Raw genomic sequence first — 18,124 nt, 5'->3', positions numbered from 1 at the left:
AAAATTTATGTGTATTTTGTTAAAATCTTAAAATTGTTAAAATTGATTTTTTTTCATGAAAACTATATCAGTTACTTTAGTGATGGTACATTAAACGTACACATAAATTTTGAACATCTTAAATATGATTTTAACAAGAAAAAGTATGACTATCAAAGTAACCCCGGAATTTAAACTATGAATTTTTAACGTAACTATTTTTCTAAACACTATTGAAAAAACTTTTTTTTTCCAAAAAAGTGCATGGACTTTGTGTGGCCTTACCGGTTGGAAAATATTCCAAAAACATATTGAAATCCTATCAAATTCACCCCGGTTTACGGTAATATTACATCATAAAAGATAATATTACACCGACAAATTTTCCATGTTCCAAAATTACACAATATTTACTGTGTGTGTTCTTCGATCCGAAGTTCTTCAAATCGGCAAAGAAAATTTTCATTTGCTTTTTTTTTTTCAAATTTATTAAAAGCCCAACAAAATCCTATCAAACCATTCTTTTACAACGCGGTAAGCTAAAAAAGGGTTTTAATTTAATCCCATTTTTTTGGATTAGTAGGGTTTAACAAGTTACATTTATTTTATTTTCTGTTTCTTCTGCCAAAACCTTCTCTGAATCCTTGCTACCCTCAAAACACTGCAATATTTCAAACACGTGCCTCGTCCGTACGTCTTCTCCATCGATCGATTCCCAAACGACCGGGAAAAACTTCCCAAGAAGTATCTTTGCTCCGCAAAGAGAACCCGCAAACTTTTGCAAGGAGGTTATGTTGCCTCAAATGACCCGCGTAAGTCATTTATCGCCGGAACGTCGCATCGGCTCATAAATAATACATTATGAAACAATCAACCCCACCGGCAAAAAGTTAGTTTTCGCGCAAGTTTTGGCGGGGAGGGGAGCCGTCCGACCATCCGAAACTCCACCACCTCAGAGTGATTGAGGTCACATTCTCATAAAATCAAATGATGGCCCATTTTTTGTTCGGGCCGAAGATGGCCCACGTCCAATTCTACCCGGGGGAGGAACCGATTTGAATAAATTTGCTGCAAAGTTGGAGGTTCGTTTGTTTTTTTTTTCTTGTAGGAGGTAGCTGCTCTCAGATGTTCCCCGGTCAAGGTTACACGGAGAACTCGTCGTCGTCACAGGAGTTTTATTTTGCTGCAGCAGCCTCCCCACAAAAATGACGATTTTTTTGGTCTCTCTTCGCTGGATTGATGTCGCATGATAGCCCCATAAAACGGTCGATTGGATAATGATAGTCTTAAGTTTCAACCGAGGGTTGTGGGTCCGAGTCGTGTCGCACAGAGTCAGAGGGGTGTGCAATTTTGGGGCGTTTCAAAAACCGGTTCTCGGCCCTCTCGTTATAATTATCAGCAGCAGCTGGAGACGGATCCCTGTGGAATGCGGTCTACGGGTCAAAAACAGGTATGAACGCGTGGAAAGATTGCCTTTGTTGTGCTCCATTCGGACGATGGGAATCGAGTGTGATCCGCAACTTGAGGAGATATTCACTTGATGCTGGTGTTGCCCCGTGTAGCTCGAGCTCTCTGAAAACGCAAATATTTGCTGACTTAATCACGCCAACTCCGACAGCGACTTCGACACCTGAGCTTCCTCTGCGCGTACAATTGCACTCGACGACTTCTTCGCGACGAGTATATCTCTCGCGCCGGGTTGGGAATGATTGTAAATTAGCTTAATCCCGCGCGCGATCGTGCACACGATCTGCCAACAAACACAGAGCTATCAAGCTTTTTCGTGCCCCACTACACACACTTCTAGGTTCCACTGCTGGATCTTCGTATCAAGGTGATCCGCGCCCACACTGGAATAATAAACAGCTCGCCCGCTTCTCTAGCTGAATTTCTTGATTCGTTTGATCTTCGCTCGTTATTAAAGCTGGCTCTTCTTCGTTTCAATTAAAAAAAAAAAACTCGCTTCCCTGCGGGAAGTTCGGGGATCACAGATATCGCTCACAGGTATATAAAACTCTCACTACCCACACTACTCGAACTACTCAAAAATTTGGTAAAACTTGTAAATTGACACCGTTTGGCGGAGATTCGCGTTGCTGCTACCGTCGTAGGGTTTGTTACATAACCTCGCTCGCACTCCACGCACTATTTCCACGGAGGATCACGGACCTAGCGGACGCACTTCTGGACGCCTCTACGGGAAGCACTGCTCGTTCGCTCGCTCGACCTGCTCCCACAAAAATTCCGTTGACCGTCGCGTGTTACACAGCCAGGCCAGGTTCCTCCTCCTTGTAGAGTATAGTTTCGTTTCGTTACGGACCGTCTCGCGCGCGTACGTTTGGTTCGCCCACTCCGAAGGCCTACCGAGGGCAGAATGCCGCGGATTCCGTTGTTTTGGGTTGGCGAGAGCAGCGTTCACACAGCGTCGTTCCCACACGAGCACGACTCACTCTCGCTCTCCGTGCTTCGGTTGGTTGGGGCGCGTTCACACCGCGACGAGACTCGCATGGTCGAGGTTGATTCCGCCCTCTCGGTCGGCTTGAATAGTTGCTTGGGCTAGTGTGTGGACGGTTTCTCTTTCAATTCAATAGCTGGACTGGGCTGACCCCCCTCGCGTGCCCTCTTCCCCCGCCAGGTTGAGGGGCTCTCTGCTGCGGATGTGGAGAGAGAGAGTCTCTCTCTCTGTCTCCCCTTATAACAGTTGTTGTAGTTAATCGGTTGAAACAACGAACGAGAGGCACGGTGGGTTCGAAGGAAGGTGTAATTTTGAGATGTTTTTGGGGGAATGAGAAGAGTTCAATGAACTCAATGATAAAGGATTTTTTTATGTTTAGAAAAAAATTGGTACTTTTTTTAATGAAAATCAAACATATTTTCAACCATAACTTACTAGTTTTTGGAGCAAAACTATCCTAAAATGTTTTGATAATTATTGAACAAATTGCAAATTGAATTCATGATAAATTCGTACGACTTTTTTTTTAGTATTTGTGGTCACAAAATCTGCAATTTGTGAAAAGTCTGAAATTGCCTCATTGGATTGACATTATTATCACAAATTCTTTATAGTTTTTTTTTATTGATTGTACAAGTTTTTTCCAGAATATTCATGTTCTTTACAAAAAAATATACTGCCCCATATTTTTGTGAGAAAAATTTTGATTATCTCTGAATAAAATTTTGGATAATATCTGTATAACATTTTGCAAAAAGGATTTCTATTGCCAATGAATTTTACCTGTCATTGCCAAAAACAGTTTGGCCACTCAAATCCCATATTCGAATTCTAGAAATTTGCCCAACTTTTCCAGAATCTAGAATAGTATTCCCGACTGTTACAGATAATAGGTATTCCTTACACAAAAAACGATTTCAAAACAAAAATTGTTCATAAAAAACATTAAAAAAAACCATCAAACAAAATTTTTAAATAAAAATTACTAATTAGGGGAAATATTCCCCTTTCTCGGCCCATTTTAATTTACAAAGTAAAAAAGTACTAATCTAGCTGCGCATAAAAGGACTGCATTTAATTTTTTTTGAATAATTTTGTGAAATTTGGCAATACTTTTAACCTTCCCATTCTTTATCGGTCTAATGGCCGAGCGAGCTTAGGCGCCAGTCCTTACTATTGGTGCTGGGTTTGAATGCCGTCGGTTGCAACTTTTTTTGTGTTTACAAAAAAAAATACATGCACTGTGTAATATTAAGTGTCTTTTGCACAAAGGTGATGTGCATGCTTTTACATGCGATTTTACCATCGTTTACTGTGATTTATAGAGTTATCATAAACAATCAGTCTTTAAAAAAAAACAATTAAAAGCTTTTCAAAACAAACATTTTGAGGCTAATTTTCGAAATTTTCCTAACATTAAGTTTTTGTTGCTCGATTAATAGAAAAAAAAATACCAAGAAATTTATGCAAATGTGCATGTACATTATTTAATTAAAAACATAACAATAAACGTAAAACACTTTATTTCAAATAGTTCCTAATCGATCGATCTTATTCAATAACAAATCTACATTTTAAGAAACTAACATATTTGCCCCCTATTTTTCGGAACAATTGCATTGGCATTGGCCTATACATATTTGAAATAGGCTAAATACAAATTATTGGAAATTAATTTTGTCATTTTTATAATTTGATTTCTTTCAAATTTTCTAAACGTTTTTTTTCTATTTTATTTTTCTATTTACAAAATCTATTGGACACAAAATTACTTTATTTTACTGATATGATTTTTGATATTTCTTTAAAATAACAACAATTTTAAACAATGAAAATGAAACCAATCATTTCCTAAAGTCTGTTCGAAGCTCTATGAGGCTATTTGAAATGTTAGCAGAGATTTGTCCAATTTTTGTAGTATTTAAAGAAATTCTTCACGAATTTTTTTAAATATAAAAAATGCATCGACTAACATGGGCACTGTTTGAAAACATCCAAAATACTTGTTTTGAAGGGCTTTTTTTCAATCTCTTTTTTATTTATACTATGATTTTTTGAGTTGTTTTCAATATTTAAAAAATCATTTGTTTTCCAGAATAATATATCTTTTGATTTTTTTTCATACTCCTAGAGTGCTCAGAGGATGCCTATTTGGTCTTCTAAAACATACAAAATATATACTAGGGTGGGTACGTTTTACAAAAAGTTCTCGGATCAAGTTTTAGTACACAGCAAAAAATCCGATGGTAAAATCGCATGCAAAAGCATGCACATCACCTCCGTCAAAATAAACACTTAATATTAAACACTGCATGTACAATTTTTGCAAACACAAAAAAAAGTTGCAACCGACGGGATTCAAACCCAGCACCAACAGTAAGGACTGGCGCCTTAGCCCACTCGGCTATCATACCGATGAAAAGCTTTAAGGATAAACACATATATGGATTTGACATTTCGGTCAAGTAGGTTTCCCATAGTGACGGGCTACATATTTCAGGGTGTAAAATTACATAAAATTGCATAAAATAATGCAATATTTATTTTACACCGAGGCCTTTTACACGCAGCTGGATTACTACTTTTTTAGCTGTGTATGGTTCCCCTTGTAGGACATGTCCATAGGGACTTTCATGCCAAATTTCAGCTCATTTGGTTGTAAACTGGCTGCGCGCATCAGGGTTCAATTTTACATGGGAATGACTATGGGAAATTGGAACTTTTTCTTCAAACGCTCCTACAGGTCTGGGAAAATCACGCGCCAACTTCTGGTATGGTCAGGCCTATGGGGAATGGTCTGGAGAACACTTTTCCCGAAGAGAGCATATGGATTCGTTGTCCCTAGACCTGGCGCATCGGCAAACAATCCGATGTCTCCGAAATCAACGGTTTTCCCTAAAAAAGCATCAAATTTTGCTTAGCATGCTATGAAAGCTTGATGAACACCGCCACGCCATATGTCAGACAGCTACCACGTGGGTGAGAAACGGCTGGAATATTTAATTGCAAACCTTTTTTTAAGTAGAAAATGATCATTTCGAGTAATCCTGATATTATTTAGTCGAATTTAAAATCTTTGCATAGCAATTAGTATTTTTTTGCAAATATTTCAACCACGTGGTAGCTGCCTGACGTATGGCGTCGCGATGTTCATCAAGCTTGCATAGCGTGCTAAGGAAAATTTGATGCTTTTTGAGGGAAAACCGTTGATTCCGGAGACATCGGATGTTTTGTCGATGCGCCAGGTCTAGGGACAACGAATCCATATGCTCTCTTGGGGAAAAGTGTTCTCCAGACCATTCCCCATAGGCCTGACCATACCAGAAGTTGGCGCGTGATTTTCCCAGACCTGTAGGAGCGTTTGAAGAAAAAGTTCCAATTTCCCATAGTAATTCCCAAGTAAAATTTAACCCTGATGCGCGCAGCCAGTTTACAACCAAATGAGCTGATATTTGGCATGAAAGTCCCTATGGGCTTGCCCTACAAGGGGAACCATACTAAAACTTGATCCAAGAACTTTTTTTCAAAAACGTACCCACCCTAATATATACGGTTGTTGGTAATTTCAGTTTTTGTAATAAAATTAATCAAAAAATGCTCTTTTGAACTGATTTTTTTATCCGTATAAAGTATTTATTAAAACTAATTTTGAATTTTATAACAAAAAGTCAAACCATACACATTAACGACCCTCCGGTCTTTTGTCCAAAGGCTCGAATGGGGAGAGCACCCAAACTCCTTCTACTCCAAGGAACCTTGGATGACGTTTAGATTGCGAATCCAACCGCCAGAGAAATTGTAGGTGATAAGTAAAACAATAATTTTTTAGGAATAAAATACCGCAAAATACACCACCGTCTCCACATCCCATCAACCACGGTTTCGGTTGAACAACTCACACACCTAGTCGGTGCGCGAGGGAGGTACAAAAACAACACATGTAAACACCACGGCACGGTCAGTTGTTGGCGATCTGATCTAATCGACAAGCTAGTAGTTATTCCACTATGCACAGCACAAAGAAGGGGAGAGCGAATCAAGAGAGTCAAAGAGAGTTCGTATGTTTACCGTACATTGCAAGCCTCAGCCAGATCACGTTCACGACTTGTCTCGTGAATCAGGTGAGAGTTGAGAGAGGCGAGAGGTCAAACGTTGAGAGTGAGAGCGAACGAGCAAGGTGTACCCAACCCCAAACTTTACAACGGATCACTGCAGGTTCAAGCGCTGTGGTGACAAACATGTGAAACTTTTCCGCTCGTTTTGTTTTTTTTTTTTGTTGGACAAAAGTTTGTTTTGACTCTCGCGCTCGCTCTCGCGAGAGCGCAAAGATCAGACGTCAAACAACCACACTCTCACACACGCCTTCACGGACTCATATCGCGTATCAAACTAATAAACTATGCTAATTTAAGCTTGTTTGCAGCAAGTCTCGCGCGTTCTATAACCGCTTCCTCATCGTTAGAGTAGGTAGAGGTATAGGAGCGGCGCAGTGCAACACAGCAAATTGATCAGAATTGACTCACAAAAACAGCGACCGCGTCAACGACGGTAACTAAATTGGCCTAGAATGGAGAGATAGTGCTGACTGATGTTGGGTTGGTGGTCATTCTCTCGAAATAAAAAACTGTCACCCAAACTCACACAATTTGGTGAGGTTCAGCTTTATGACGAACTTGTCGGACTGAAATTCCGAACAAGGGGAGCGAGGAACCGAGAGAGTTGCAAAACTGTTTATGCATACGGAATTTAAACACTGGCAGCACTGCTTCTTCCTCTTCGCTTCGAATTCTTCCTCGCATGCTATTTAAACAATCAATCTGCACCTCTTCATGAAGTCCAAAGAGGAGGAAATGAGAGAGTGCGATACCATCAGATTTAAAGTCTACAGAATTCTTCGCGCACACGGTAAACAAACACAGCGGCACAGTTACCAAGCGCACGAAACGTTACGGTAAACACACTGGAGGTTGTTTTTCTGCAAAAGTTGGCAACAACAGAATTGAAATTGAACAAATCTGTCAGCACTTCTCCGCGTGACATGATTGGTTCGAACGGAAATCTTTTTTTGCAACCGCACGCACTCTGATTGTGGAGAGGGAAAGTTTCAGGAAGTCTCTCTTTCCCTCTTAGCCGCCCGAGACTTGAACGAAAATATGTCAATATTGATGAGAGGCGTCCGGTGATAAGCGACTCCGAGTCCAAACGCGAGTTCAACGATTTGGCGCGGGCTAATCCGCATTGACGTATTGCTGCTGCAGACAGACACCAGCGGAAAACGATGTTTGCGAACCGCAAATATGGAAGATTTGGAAATTCGGGGGATTCGAAGCACTCTCGAATAATGGAAGATTTTACGGGTTTGTCCGGTGATGGTTGATTAGTCCGAGAGGTTGAGTACATGTTGATTTAGGTGATTGCTGCCAGTTCTGGAAACGTCTAGACAACTCAAAACATCTGAGAGTAAAATGCTCTCAAATTGTCAGTCGAGAGCATTTTTCTCCCGATTTTAACGCAACAGTTTTCTGGTTGAATGCAACAAACTAATTACATGTGTTTACAGCACTCTTGCGTCACAACAGATAACCGCAGAATCCGAACGCCCCCTTTTTTGACTTTTATCAACAGCAAACATACTGGGCTGATACCGCTTTCGAAACACAGCAGCTGGCAAGAACTTGCACTTTTTGGTGAATGTCAGCTGAAGCTGCGAAGAACTGCCCCTGGAGAACCGGTTTTGGCTTGCACCTGCTCCAAGAAACTGGAGTATGATTTGGGATTGATCTGGATTCCAAGGTCTGCTCACTTTTGATGAATTTTCTGGAAAGTAAACATCCACGTATTCTTGGTTTTTGCAAGTTTTTTACTTCTATCATTTGATGAGACTGTTGAAAATATAGAACGTTGATTTTAAATATATTTCTATTAGTTCTCGTCTAAATATGCATCATTCTCTAATCCTGGGAAATCAATTTTTTCTTCAATTCAAAAATACTATTACCCATCACAAAAAAGCAATGCAATATTACATCTGAAATCAGGGAATGATGACAGATTTTGTGTCAAAAAAAAAGTGTAATATTGCATCAAGAACTGGTGAATTTTCATCAGGGTCAAATTTTTACGCGTTGTTTATTACGCAAAAAGAGGTGATATTGAACCTATCAAATTTTCAACCATTCAAAATAATTTTTTTTTCTGTGTATAGTGCACAGATTTTATGTCAGAAAAGTATGTCATTTTACTTGAAAAATGTGTCTTATTTCAATGTAGATTAAGATTTCAAAAAAGAGGAAAATTGCACTTTCCAATTTTAAAACAAATATTTGGGACAATTGAGAATATTTCTAAGATTTTTTTTTGTCAAGGTCTTCCCTAAAAATTAATTTTTCTCCAGTTTATCACAATTCCAGCATTCGAACTTAAAATTTGTACTGGAAATATTGATTTAACCAACAGTTTAAAGCAAAAATGCTTGAGCTTTAAGGTGCTTGAAACATAATTATTTTCCATTTTTTTTGATCAATTTAGTGTCTTCGGCAAAGTTGTAGGTATGGATACGGACTACACTGGAAAAAAAATGTACCACGGTAAAAAAATTGTTGATTTTTATTTAACTTTTTGTCACTAAAACTTGATTTACAAAAAAACTATTTTTATTTTTTTCATTTTTTGATATGTTTTAGAGGACATCAAATGCCAACTTTTCAGAAATTTCCAGGTTGTGCAAAAAATCTTTGACCGAGTTATGAATTTTTTAATCAATACTGATTTTTTCAAATAATCCAAATATTGGTCGCAAAAATTTTTCAACTTCATTTTTCGATGTAAAATCAAATTTGCAATCAAAAAATACTGTAGTGAAATTTTGATAAAGTGCACCGTTTTCAGTTAAATCCATTTTCAGATGACTTTTTTGAAAATAGTCGCAGTTTTTATTTTTTTTTAATTTAGAACATTAGAAAATGGTGGGTTGGACTTAGAAAACATCAATTTTCCTGTTTTTAAACCTTTGCATGGCAATATCTCAGCAACTAAGGGTCGTATCAACAAAGTTCAAAAAAGCAAAATATAGAGAATTTTCTCAGCTTTTCAAAAACATTTTTTTTCAAAGGTGGGCAAACATGTGCAGTAATTTAAAAAAATGAAAAAATGCGACTTTTTTCAAAAAAGTCACCTAAAAATGGCCTTAATTTGAAAACGGTGCAGTTTATCAAAATTTCACTGAAGTACTTTTTGATTGCAAATTTAATTTTACATCGAAAAATAAAGTTGAAAAATTTTTGCGACCAATATTTCGATTTTTTTTTTAATATCAGTATTGATTAAAAAAATCATAAATTGATCAAAGATTTTTTGCACAACCTGGAAATTTGTGAAAAGTTGGCATTTGATGTCCTCTAAACATATCGAAAAATGAAAAAAAATTAAAATAGTCTTTTTTTGGGTAAACCAAGTTTTAGTGACATAAAATTAAATGAAAAATCACCATTTTTTTACCGTGTAACATTTTTTCCCATTGTTGTCCGAACCTACAACTTTGCCGAAGACACTAAATCGATCAAAAAAATCCTTCGAAAGATACAGATTTTTGAATTTTCACACATCATTTTTGTATGGACAGCTGCCAAATTTGTATGGACAATTATATGGACAAACTAATGATGCAAAATGGCTTCTTTGGGCATATCGAAGGCACAAAAAAGTTTCAGTCGGATTAAAAGACCGATTTCGTAGAGAATCGCTCTACTGTTAGTTGAACCTTGAACCCGTAGATTTCTTGTTACAGCCCAAACTCGATTATCCGAAGCCTCGATTATTCGAAGTTTCGATTATCCGAAGGTTTATATGGAATTCCGGATATTCGAATAACGCCCAAAAAAAACTTTTTTCGTTTTTTTCTTTTCTTATTTTAAACATTGAATACGATTTCTGCGACCTCATTTTAGTCAAATTTGAATTGATATTGGGACTGTACTAATAAATTATGTATACACAAGACGAAATCTCATAAGGTACCATCCATAAACCACGTGGACACTTTTTTAGGATTCTGTAACCCCCCTCCCCCCTTCGTGGACAATTGTCCATACAAAATTAACCTTTTTGTAAGGATCGTGGACAATCGCCGTACCCTCCCTAAAGTGTCCACGTGGTTTATGGATGGTCCCTAAAGTTTTCCATAATTTCGTAGCCGGTCACAGTTATTGGATATTGGAATTCTGTATGCCATTAATTGTAGACAATTTTCATTTGGGTGTACCAACATCTAACTCAAACCAAACGACTTCGAACTCGCACTTCAAGGCCACGCATTCTGTACGAAACTGCGTCAAGGATTTTCGCCTTTCCTCAGTCAGCATTCTGAGAGCAATATGGGAGGGCCGGGGGAATCAGTAACAACAAGCCAAGAAGAAAGCTTCAATAAAATAAATCAAGCATAATTGTGATGTAGGTACAAAGCGCGCACGCGGCACAACACTCATCGTGCAGAAATTCGCTGCTCTTATGCCTGCTTTGCGGTTCGGTCGGATATGGTGTCTGCTTCCGCTGCTTCATCATAATAAAACCAGATGATGATTACGCGCCGCGACGATAAGCATGCAGAAAACGGAAACAGAATCACCTTGGAGAAACGGTGCGCGCCTAATGCCAACTTGTACGTATTTCTTCTTGGTTGGTGCCCCAGTTTCCGAGAAGGTTGACCTTCCTCCGGGTCGACCTCGAGGAATAACTGAAATTGCTGCCTTTCTGCATCATCATCGTCGGTACGGACTTATCGCGAGTCCTTCACCTAAATCAATAAATCTCAAACTTGGTGACGGCGACTCGGGCTGGTCGGAAGTCGTTGGCGTGTCGCGATGACCTGTGCTATTCCGCGTCAAGATGAATCGCAAGCCGGTACGGTGTGCACACGCGAACCTGCACGGTGGGTCATTTCATCGAATTTGAAAAAGTGACTCGTCGAAATGACCTAAAACTTGTTCGGATATACCGTGCGGTCAACTTGAAGAAGGTCACCTCTCGGGGGGGACCGAGACGTTGCCGCTCGGTTGAACAACGCCCGTAGTCCGGACAGCACGCAATCGAAATCTGAACCGTGACTTGCACCGGACACGTTCCGTTCGGTTGTTTGCCGTTGTGACAAGTGGTGAATCTTGCTTGTCCAGTAGTTGACGAGCTTAGTCATGCCTCGGAAAGGTGATCGAGGCGTTACTTAAGCGTGAGGCGTTCAACTTGGCTGCAGCCCGCTCGCGAAGATTCCGCGAAAACGTCCGTGCTGAACTCGGAACGCACGAAGAAAAATTGTAATTAGTTAGTCTTGTTTCAATCTACAATTAGCTTTAAACAGATTTAAAAAAAATGTGAGTTTAAGGAAAATTGACCAAAAATGAAGCGTAACGCCTCCGTGTATTCATTTTATTCATGAATACTATTCATGTAAACATGAACACATGAAATCATGAATAAAAACACTGGACAGAGTTTTAAGAACGTTGCTATTGAGGCAGTGTTAATTAATCAAAGTGTCTTGTGTTCATGTTAACATGAACAGTATTCATGAATAAAGTGAGTACACGGAGGCGTTACGCTTCTTTTTTCGTCAATTTCCCATAAACTACACAATATTTTTGAAATCTGTTCAAAGCTAATTGTCAATATTCACGAATTTATTTTCTTGAGGGCTGTCAGTTTCCATTTTTCGCCGTGCAAAATTCACAACAAACGTAACCTTTTTTCCCTCCGTGGCAAATGCTCACCATAAATGACAGCTCTTCTTGTGATCACGGTTCCGCGCCGGTGTGTGGAGGCGTTCCGTTCGTTTTATACCCAAAACGGGCAATTCCGCGGGTTGAATCACCATTTGCAGAGGACAACCCGGACCGGACAGAAATGCTGCGTGCAAAAATAACGCCATCCACGCGAAACTGACGCCCGGGAGGTAGGATGTCGTTTCTGTATTTTTATAAATTAATTAAAATTCATAACATCGAATGACACACGCTGGAGCGAGCGCGCGTTGCGCTCGAGTTAAATGGAATTTTTAAAAAAGTTCAGCAGGGCTCTCCGCGAAGGTCAACTGGCCTGAGGGGGAGGAAACCAGAATCGGGATGTAATTCGATTATTTGCGGTGGAGGGAAATGGACTGGAAAACACGCTTTAATTGGACATTTATTGGGATGTTTTTTCCGACAAATTTGCGGTTCTTGTGGTGGACACTGTTTGGAGAACGCTGATTAGGTGGCGCTATTTTAAGCTGTTCAAATAAATTGATAACGCATCTTCAAAACAACGCACACGTTCCGGACGTGTGAGAGATCTCGAAAGATGTTGTTTGTCACGAGATAAGATTGAGGGAAGGCTTGGCCTGGACATGTGCTGAAATTTTGGCTTGTTTTAAAACTGACAGCAAAGTTTTGGAACAAATTTTGAAACCCAGAAGGACTGTTTACAACATGCTTCTTAGCAAGTTCATTTCGATAACGCGATGAACCCTGATGATCATTTTTTAGATGATTTGGGTTTCCAATTCTACAAAATTTTTGAACACTTTGGAAGACCCAGAAGACTCCAAATGTGAGCCACAGAGGCTAATTGTTTCCAAAAGGTCGTGGAGACTGCTCTGGAAATGAAGAACTCTTCTAAACTTAGTAAAATTGGTAAATTACAGCGGCAGATTTGAAGTTCTGAATTTCAGGACGCTTTGGATACCGTCCCAAAACTGAGCCACATAGTTCAAGTTTGACCAAGAGGTGGAAGACTTACAGGTACGTATTCCGGGACACTTTGAATGACCCAGCAATCAATTTGACAGCATCTAAGTGAATCAAAATTCCTTTCACTCCAACCGCACCCACTTCGTCACGAACTGTGACAGTGAATCAATACCTGATCATCAGCTCTGGCGCCGGCTGTTTCGCCACCCCATATCGGCCCGGAATTTCCCCCCTCCCCGAAGGCGCCGGTATTCCGGACACGTTCAAGGACGGCGTCGTCTCCAGCGGAAGAAGTTTTGCAAAATGCGTCAACTTGGCAAATTGGCCTCGCACACGTGTGCCTCTTCATTTCCAGAACACGACAAGATTCCGAGAATTGCTGCGCGGGGATTGAATACTTCGTAGAAAGTCTATTTATAGCGCAGGGCAGGGGTTTTTTGGAGTTGCCTGCTGTCAGTTCCGACAATATTGGAACTGACAGCCGAGAGGGGTGCCGGTATCCCGAGAGGGATAGACTTTACAGGCGTGTTGATAACAGTGCTGAAAATGTGCGGGACTGTGACGACGTGATTTACAGCCTCCCTACGACGACGACGTTCTTTGTACAATCCACAAAGCTGTGCGCTTATCTGTCGTGTGTCTGTTTGGATTGTCTCCGGAAGATGGAGGGCGGAACAGGTCGTAGGACGCACGCGGGGTTGTTAATATGGCAACGTGCTTCGGGCGATTACTGCTTATCGTTGTGTGACTAAATGACTTCGGATTGTACTCGAGGGACATAGAGCGGGTGCTGTCAGTCGGGCAGGTTGATCAATTCATCATGTACGACCGTTGTTACATTGTAGAGTGAGCGTATGAGGTTTCATTCGATTAATTAAAAAAAAATGTGATGCTGTCAAAATAAATTATTTAAAGTTCACCTTAAGGAAGGCACTAATGGACGCCGAAACGCTGGAAAATGTAAAATTGAGTTAAATAGACGAAAAACACTATTCCACACAAAACAAACATCAATGGGAACATCTAAACTCTAGTAGCGTTTCCATGCTGTCAGTTTAACCCAACAAAAACGGTGTCAACAGTTATTCCCGAAACAAAACAAACTAAACCGTGACACAATAAACAGAAAGTGCAGCTTTTTTCCTCTCCATTCGAAAGGGAAGTCAACTCTTCGTGTCTACCCGCCGTTGCTGTGAGCTGTTTGTATTCTAATTGAGATTCATGCGAGGTAACCGCCGTGTGCATGCAAATCGACGTCAACGCTGCTGCTAGAAATGTATGCAAAACACCACCCCGAAAAGGGAAGTCCTCACACCCGTTATTTCGCTGTCACTCTGTTTGTGTACCAGGCTGTAACATTGTTGATTGCATTGTGAACCTCAATCGACAATTGGCGACAAGAATAGTTGGACAACCAGACGGGCTGCTGGGCAATTGTCACTTAATTAGGTTCAATTGAGGTGACAGCATCTTGAATTGCAGCGCGAAGGTGCTTCAAAGATTCAATCAAACTGACAGCATTTTCTGGAAAAGTTTCCGCAATTCAATCTGAATCCCACAAACAGCTAGAATCTGACCGATTTTAAATTGACAACCCCAGAAAAACGACGCCGCCATCGTCTGCTATCTCCATCAAAAAGTCATAACCATAATCGAACGACATCTGCTGCGACGACGACCACTTCAAAAGTAATCAATTCGTCGCAGTCCACACCAAAACAAAAACCCGATTTGACCCACCACCCGCTGACAGCATGCCCTCCGGGAAAACGCCTATCGGTATGCTACCCCGCAGCGTAACTCACCAGACTGACAGCACAACTCACAGCATGCGAGAGAGAACTCGAGAGAGTGAGTGCCCGCTCTCTGAAAGAGAGCGAGCGAAAATTTTACGGAGAGCAATCTCAGCGCAAGCTGACAGCATTCGCTCTCTCGCTTGCGCGAGACTGTCAGCTTCCTTCTTTCAAAAGGTAAGGTGGAGAAAACGAGTTTTCGGTTCAAGTTTGCACGTTCGCGTGTGTGTGTGTGTTGCTGGTCAGTGCTTGGAGCCCCCTCCGTAACGGTTGAGTAGGCGCACAAGCACTTGAGCCGAGATTGCTGTGTGTGTGCTTGAAATCTGGTTTTGTGGCTTCGAGGATATGACTCATGCGAGGTTGTGCGCGCACCTACGAAGGATTGGCGACGACGAGGAGGTGCTGAATCGCTGAAGAAGGACGGCAAGAAGGGGGGGAGTGACGACGGGTTTGTTGATCGTTGCGCGGTGTCTGCGCGATGCCTGAATGACACACGGTGGGGAACTGGTCTTGCAGAACGTGATTGGGTAATGGTTTGGCTAGAAGACCATGCATGGGTTGGTACATTAGAACAGGTAGAAGCCATAGAAAAGGTATTCTAAACTGACAGCATTTTGTATATTTATTTTAATGTTAACCTAGCGACTCATGCCATCAATAACTTTAAACCACTTGTTAAACTAGCGATCCCTAAAATAAAAGATGCATTCATCATGCTGTCAAAATAAGATGAAGTGTTGTATCAGCTAGGCATGACGAAAATTCACCATTTCCAGACGTTTTGAACCGTCTCAACTGTCCACACATTCGTCACGACAACTCTCGCAGGCGCAGCTTTCCAAAACGTCACCACCATCCATTAAGGCCGGCATCAGCAACCGTTACATCATAACGACCAGTTTGCTGTCACTTTCCTTAACGCTGTCCGATTGCCGCAATTTTCACGCATTACTGAAAGTCGTCGGTGGCCATCGAAAGTGGTTTCGCGCGAAAATGCTGGTCGATTCTACATGATCTATCAATCGACCGCCAATGACAGCGATTTCTCGCGCGCGCACAAGATGAACGCTGGCAGTTTCTCCGGTGCGGCATTCGAAATATCTCCTCCACCTTACAATACACCACACACATTAGAAAGCGACCGTCAGCGAGGTGCAGCGCGGAGGGTTTATGCAAGAGTCGGCAAAAAGTTGAGTGTGTGCGAAGGTAGCGCAAAAAAAAGGAAGCTCACAGCAAAAACAATAATAACATACAGCATGCTAGGCTCCGGTGACAACTTTCGCCGGTTTTTTGTTGCGAGAAAAGACATAAAACGAGCGCACGAGGAACGAATGGTAAAAACTGACAGCTTTTCGTGTGAGAAGCATCAGGAGAGCCGATGCTGTCAGTTTGCGCCTTGCTAGCCCCGTTCTTCGCAGTTTACGAGGTTAATCGTTGGATGGCCACAAAAAAGGTGAAAACACGTGAAGATGACTCGAGGCATGAGTAATGCACCGGGAAGGTAGACGGGGAGTGCTGTCAGTTTCGCTCTTTCACTCCGTTTGCCTCGCGAACCAAATGAAGCAATAAGCGATGCATAAAAACGATGCCATTAAACGATGAAACCGTCTCGTAAATATTGATGTTGCCAAGCAGCGTCTAGTCGACGCATGACGGAGGCAAAACAAAGTGACAGCACCAATGAAATCTGTTTATGAGCACGCATTTTATGGCGCTATACATTGTCATCAAATGGATGACCGCACTTTGCTTTCCGATAAAATGATTTTTAGACAGCAAATTGGACATGATGGCGCCTCCCCCACTTGACAGCAATCAATGTTGTCAGTTTCAGCTGGTGCGAACGGTGGCACACTGCACATATGTAAAGGTATGAGGGGCTACTGTTGGCGCAATTACGCGGATAACTGGAGCATGCGCTCCACTGCGGTGGGTGATGCTGTCAGTTGATGGGTGGAACGAGAGAGGGTGAGGAGTAGCGGCCATTGGGGGGTTTGTTGCAATTTTATGAATTTTGGATATAAATGCTTCGAAAGGCGGTGGAAAACTGTACCGAAGCCGGTTTCGATTGGCAATTTACTGTGGCAGCGTGTGAGTGGGGTTGTTCGTACATGGAACTGAAGCTGATTTTGGAATCGACAGCCAAATAAAACATGTTTCTCGATTTTGCAGAAAATGAAGTTGAATAAAATTGTGCTAATGGAAAACTTATTACCAATTCAGTAAAAGAGAAACTGACAACAGTAAAGCTTCAATTTAATAAATTAAGAATAAATAAAATACAACATTTTGACAGCTTTTTATTGAATCTCAAACATGATATTTAACTGTCAAGCATTTGACATTAAAATGGAACATGATGACTCTACAGTTCGTAGAACATGAATATCAACGGTATCGAGCTTTTGGAACAAAAAGTTAAATAAGATAGTAAACATTTTCAAGAAAAGTAGCTGACAGCATTTCACTTTATCACAGTTATTGATATAAACAGCGTCAAATCACACTTGCAGCGCAATTACGCGGAAAATTCACTCTCTCCAGCCGCAACACTTTTTGCCAGCTTCCGCACGCGCGAGAGTTTGTACGCAAAACCCAAATTCGGGTATCACTACCGAGATTACGCAACCAAAAGCTCGGTGTAAAAATTTCCAAACTGATCCAGGTCAGCACCGTAGAAAGGCTCCGGCGCCGGCTATTGGACATGGTCGAAAGAAAGTGAACCAAACCAAGCGAGAGAGTGGTTGCACACGGTGCTGTCAGTTTGGTTCATTTTTTTTTCTCCGTGTGAACATGAGAAGAAAACTGGCAGCATTTTTGCGAACCCGTAAACAAGTGGTATGACGCACTAGGGCGATGCTGTCAAAATGCTGTCCTGTCAGTCACTGCATATGAGTTTTTCTTGTCCATTTCGAGGTTATTAGAGTGCCTGCACGTGCGTCACAATTTTGGGCCATGAGAAAGGAAATTGGTTTCTCGACTGGCCTCGCCGGGCAACAAGTTTCCACTTCAAAATCCAATTTCGGCGCGGCATGGCAATTACCGAGAGGCCGAGAATTAGTTTCCAACCATCGTCGTCGGCTTGCACAACTGCCAGCATGCATATAGCGGCACTCAAAGCTGCTAATTACACACGAAAATATCAATATCCAGCAGCGTCCGTTGACAGCACGCATCACTTA

The 18,124-nt window shown here is 41.2% G+C and overlaps 2 protein-coding genes across 16 annotated transcripts in view; both read right to left on the bottom strand.

Annotated features, from left to right (window-relative positions):
* The window catches only part of LOC6042640 (MAP/microtubule affinity-regulating kinase 3), a 111,801-nt gene extending 109,433 nt beyond the window's left edge, over positions 1 to 2,368 (bottom strand). For 10 of the 15 annotated variants that reach the window (XM_038252763.1, XM_038252765.1, XM_038252769.1 and 7 more), the window contains exon 1: positions 1,517 to 2,368. The gene's annotated coding sequence lies outside the window, so the exon portion shown is untranslated. The remainder of the gene's footprint in view (positions 1 to 1,516) is intronic. The other 5 variants (XM_038252772.1, XM_038252773.1, XM_038252774.1 and 2 more) reach the window with 1 other exon arrangement.
* LOC119766818 overlaps positions 1 to 18,124 on the bottom strand; it is a 135,324-nt gene that overhangs the window by 36,636 nt on the left and 80,564 nt on the right. The gene's annotated exons all lie outside the window — the stretch shown is intronic.

This window comes from Culex quinquefasciatus, chromosome 2, assembly GCF_015732765.1.
Source record: "Culex quinquefasciatus strain JHB chromosome 2, VPISU_Cqui_1.0_pri_paternal, whole genome shotgun sequence".
Taxonomy (NCBI): domain Eukaryota; kingdom Metazoa; phylum Arthropoda; class Insecta; order Diptera; family Culicidae; genus Culex; species Culex quinquefasciatus.
This window is presented reverse-complemented; position numbering and strand designations above follow the sequence as displayed.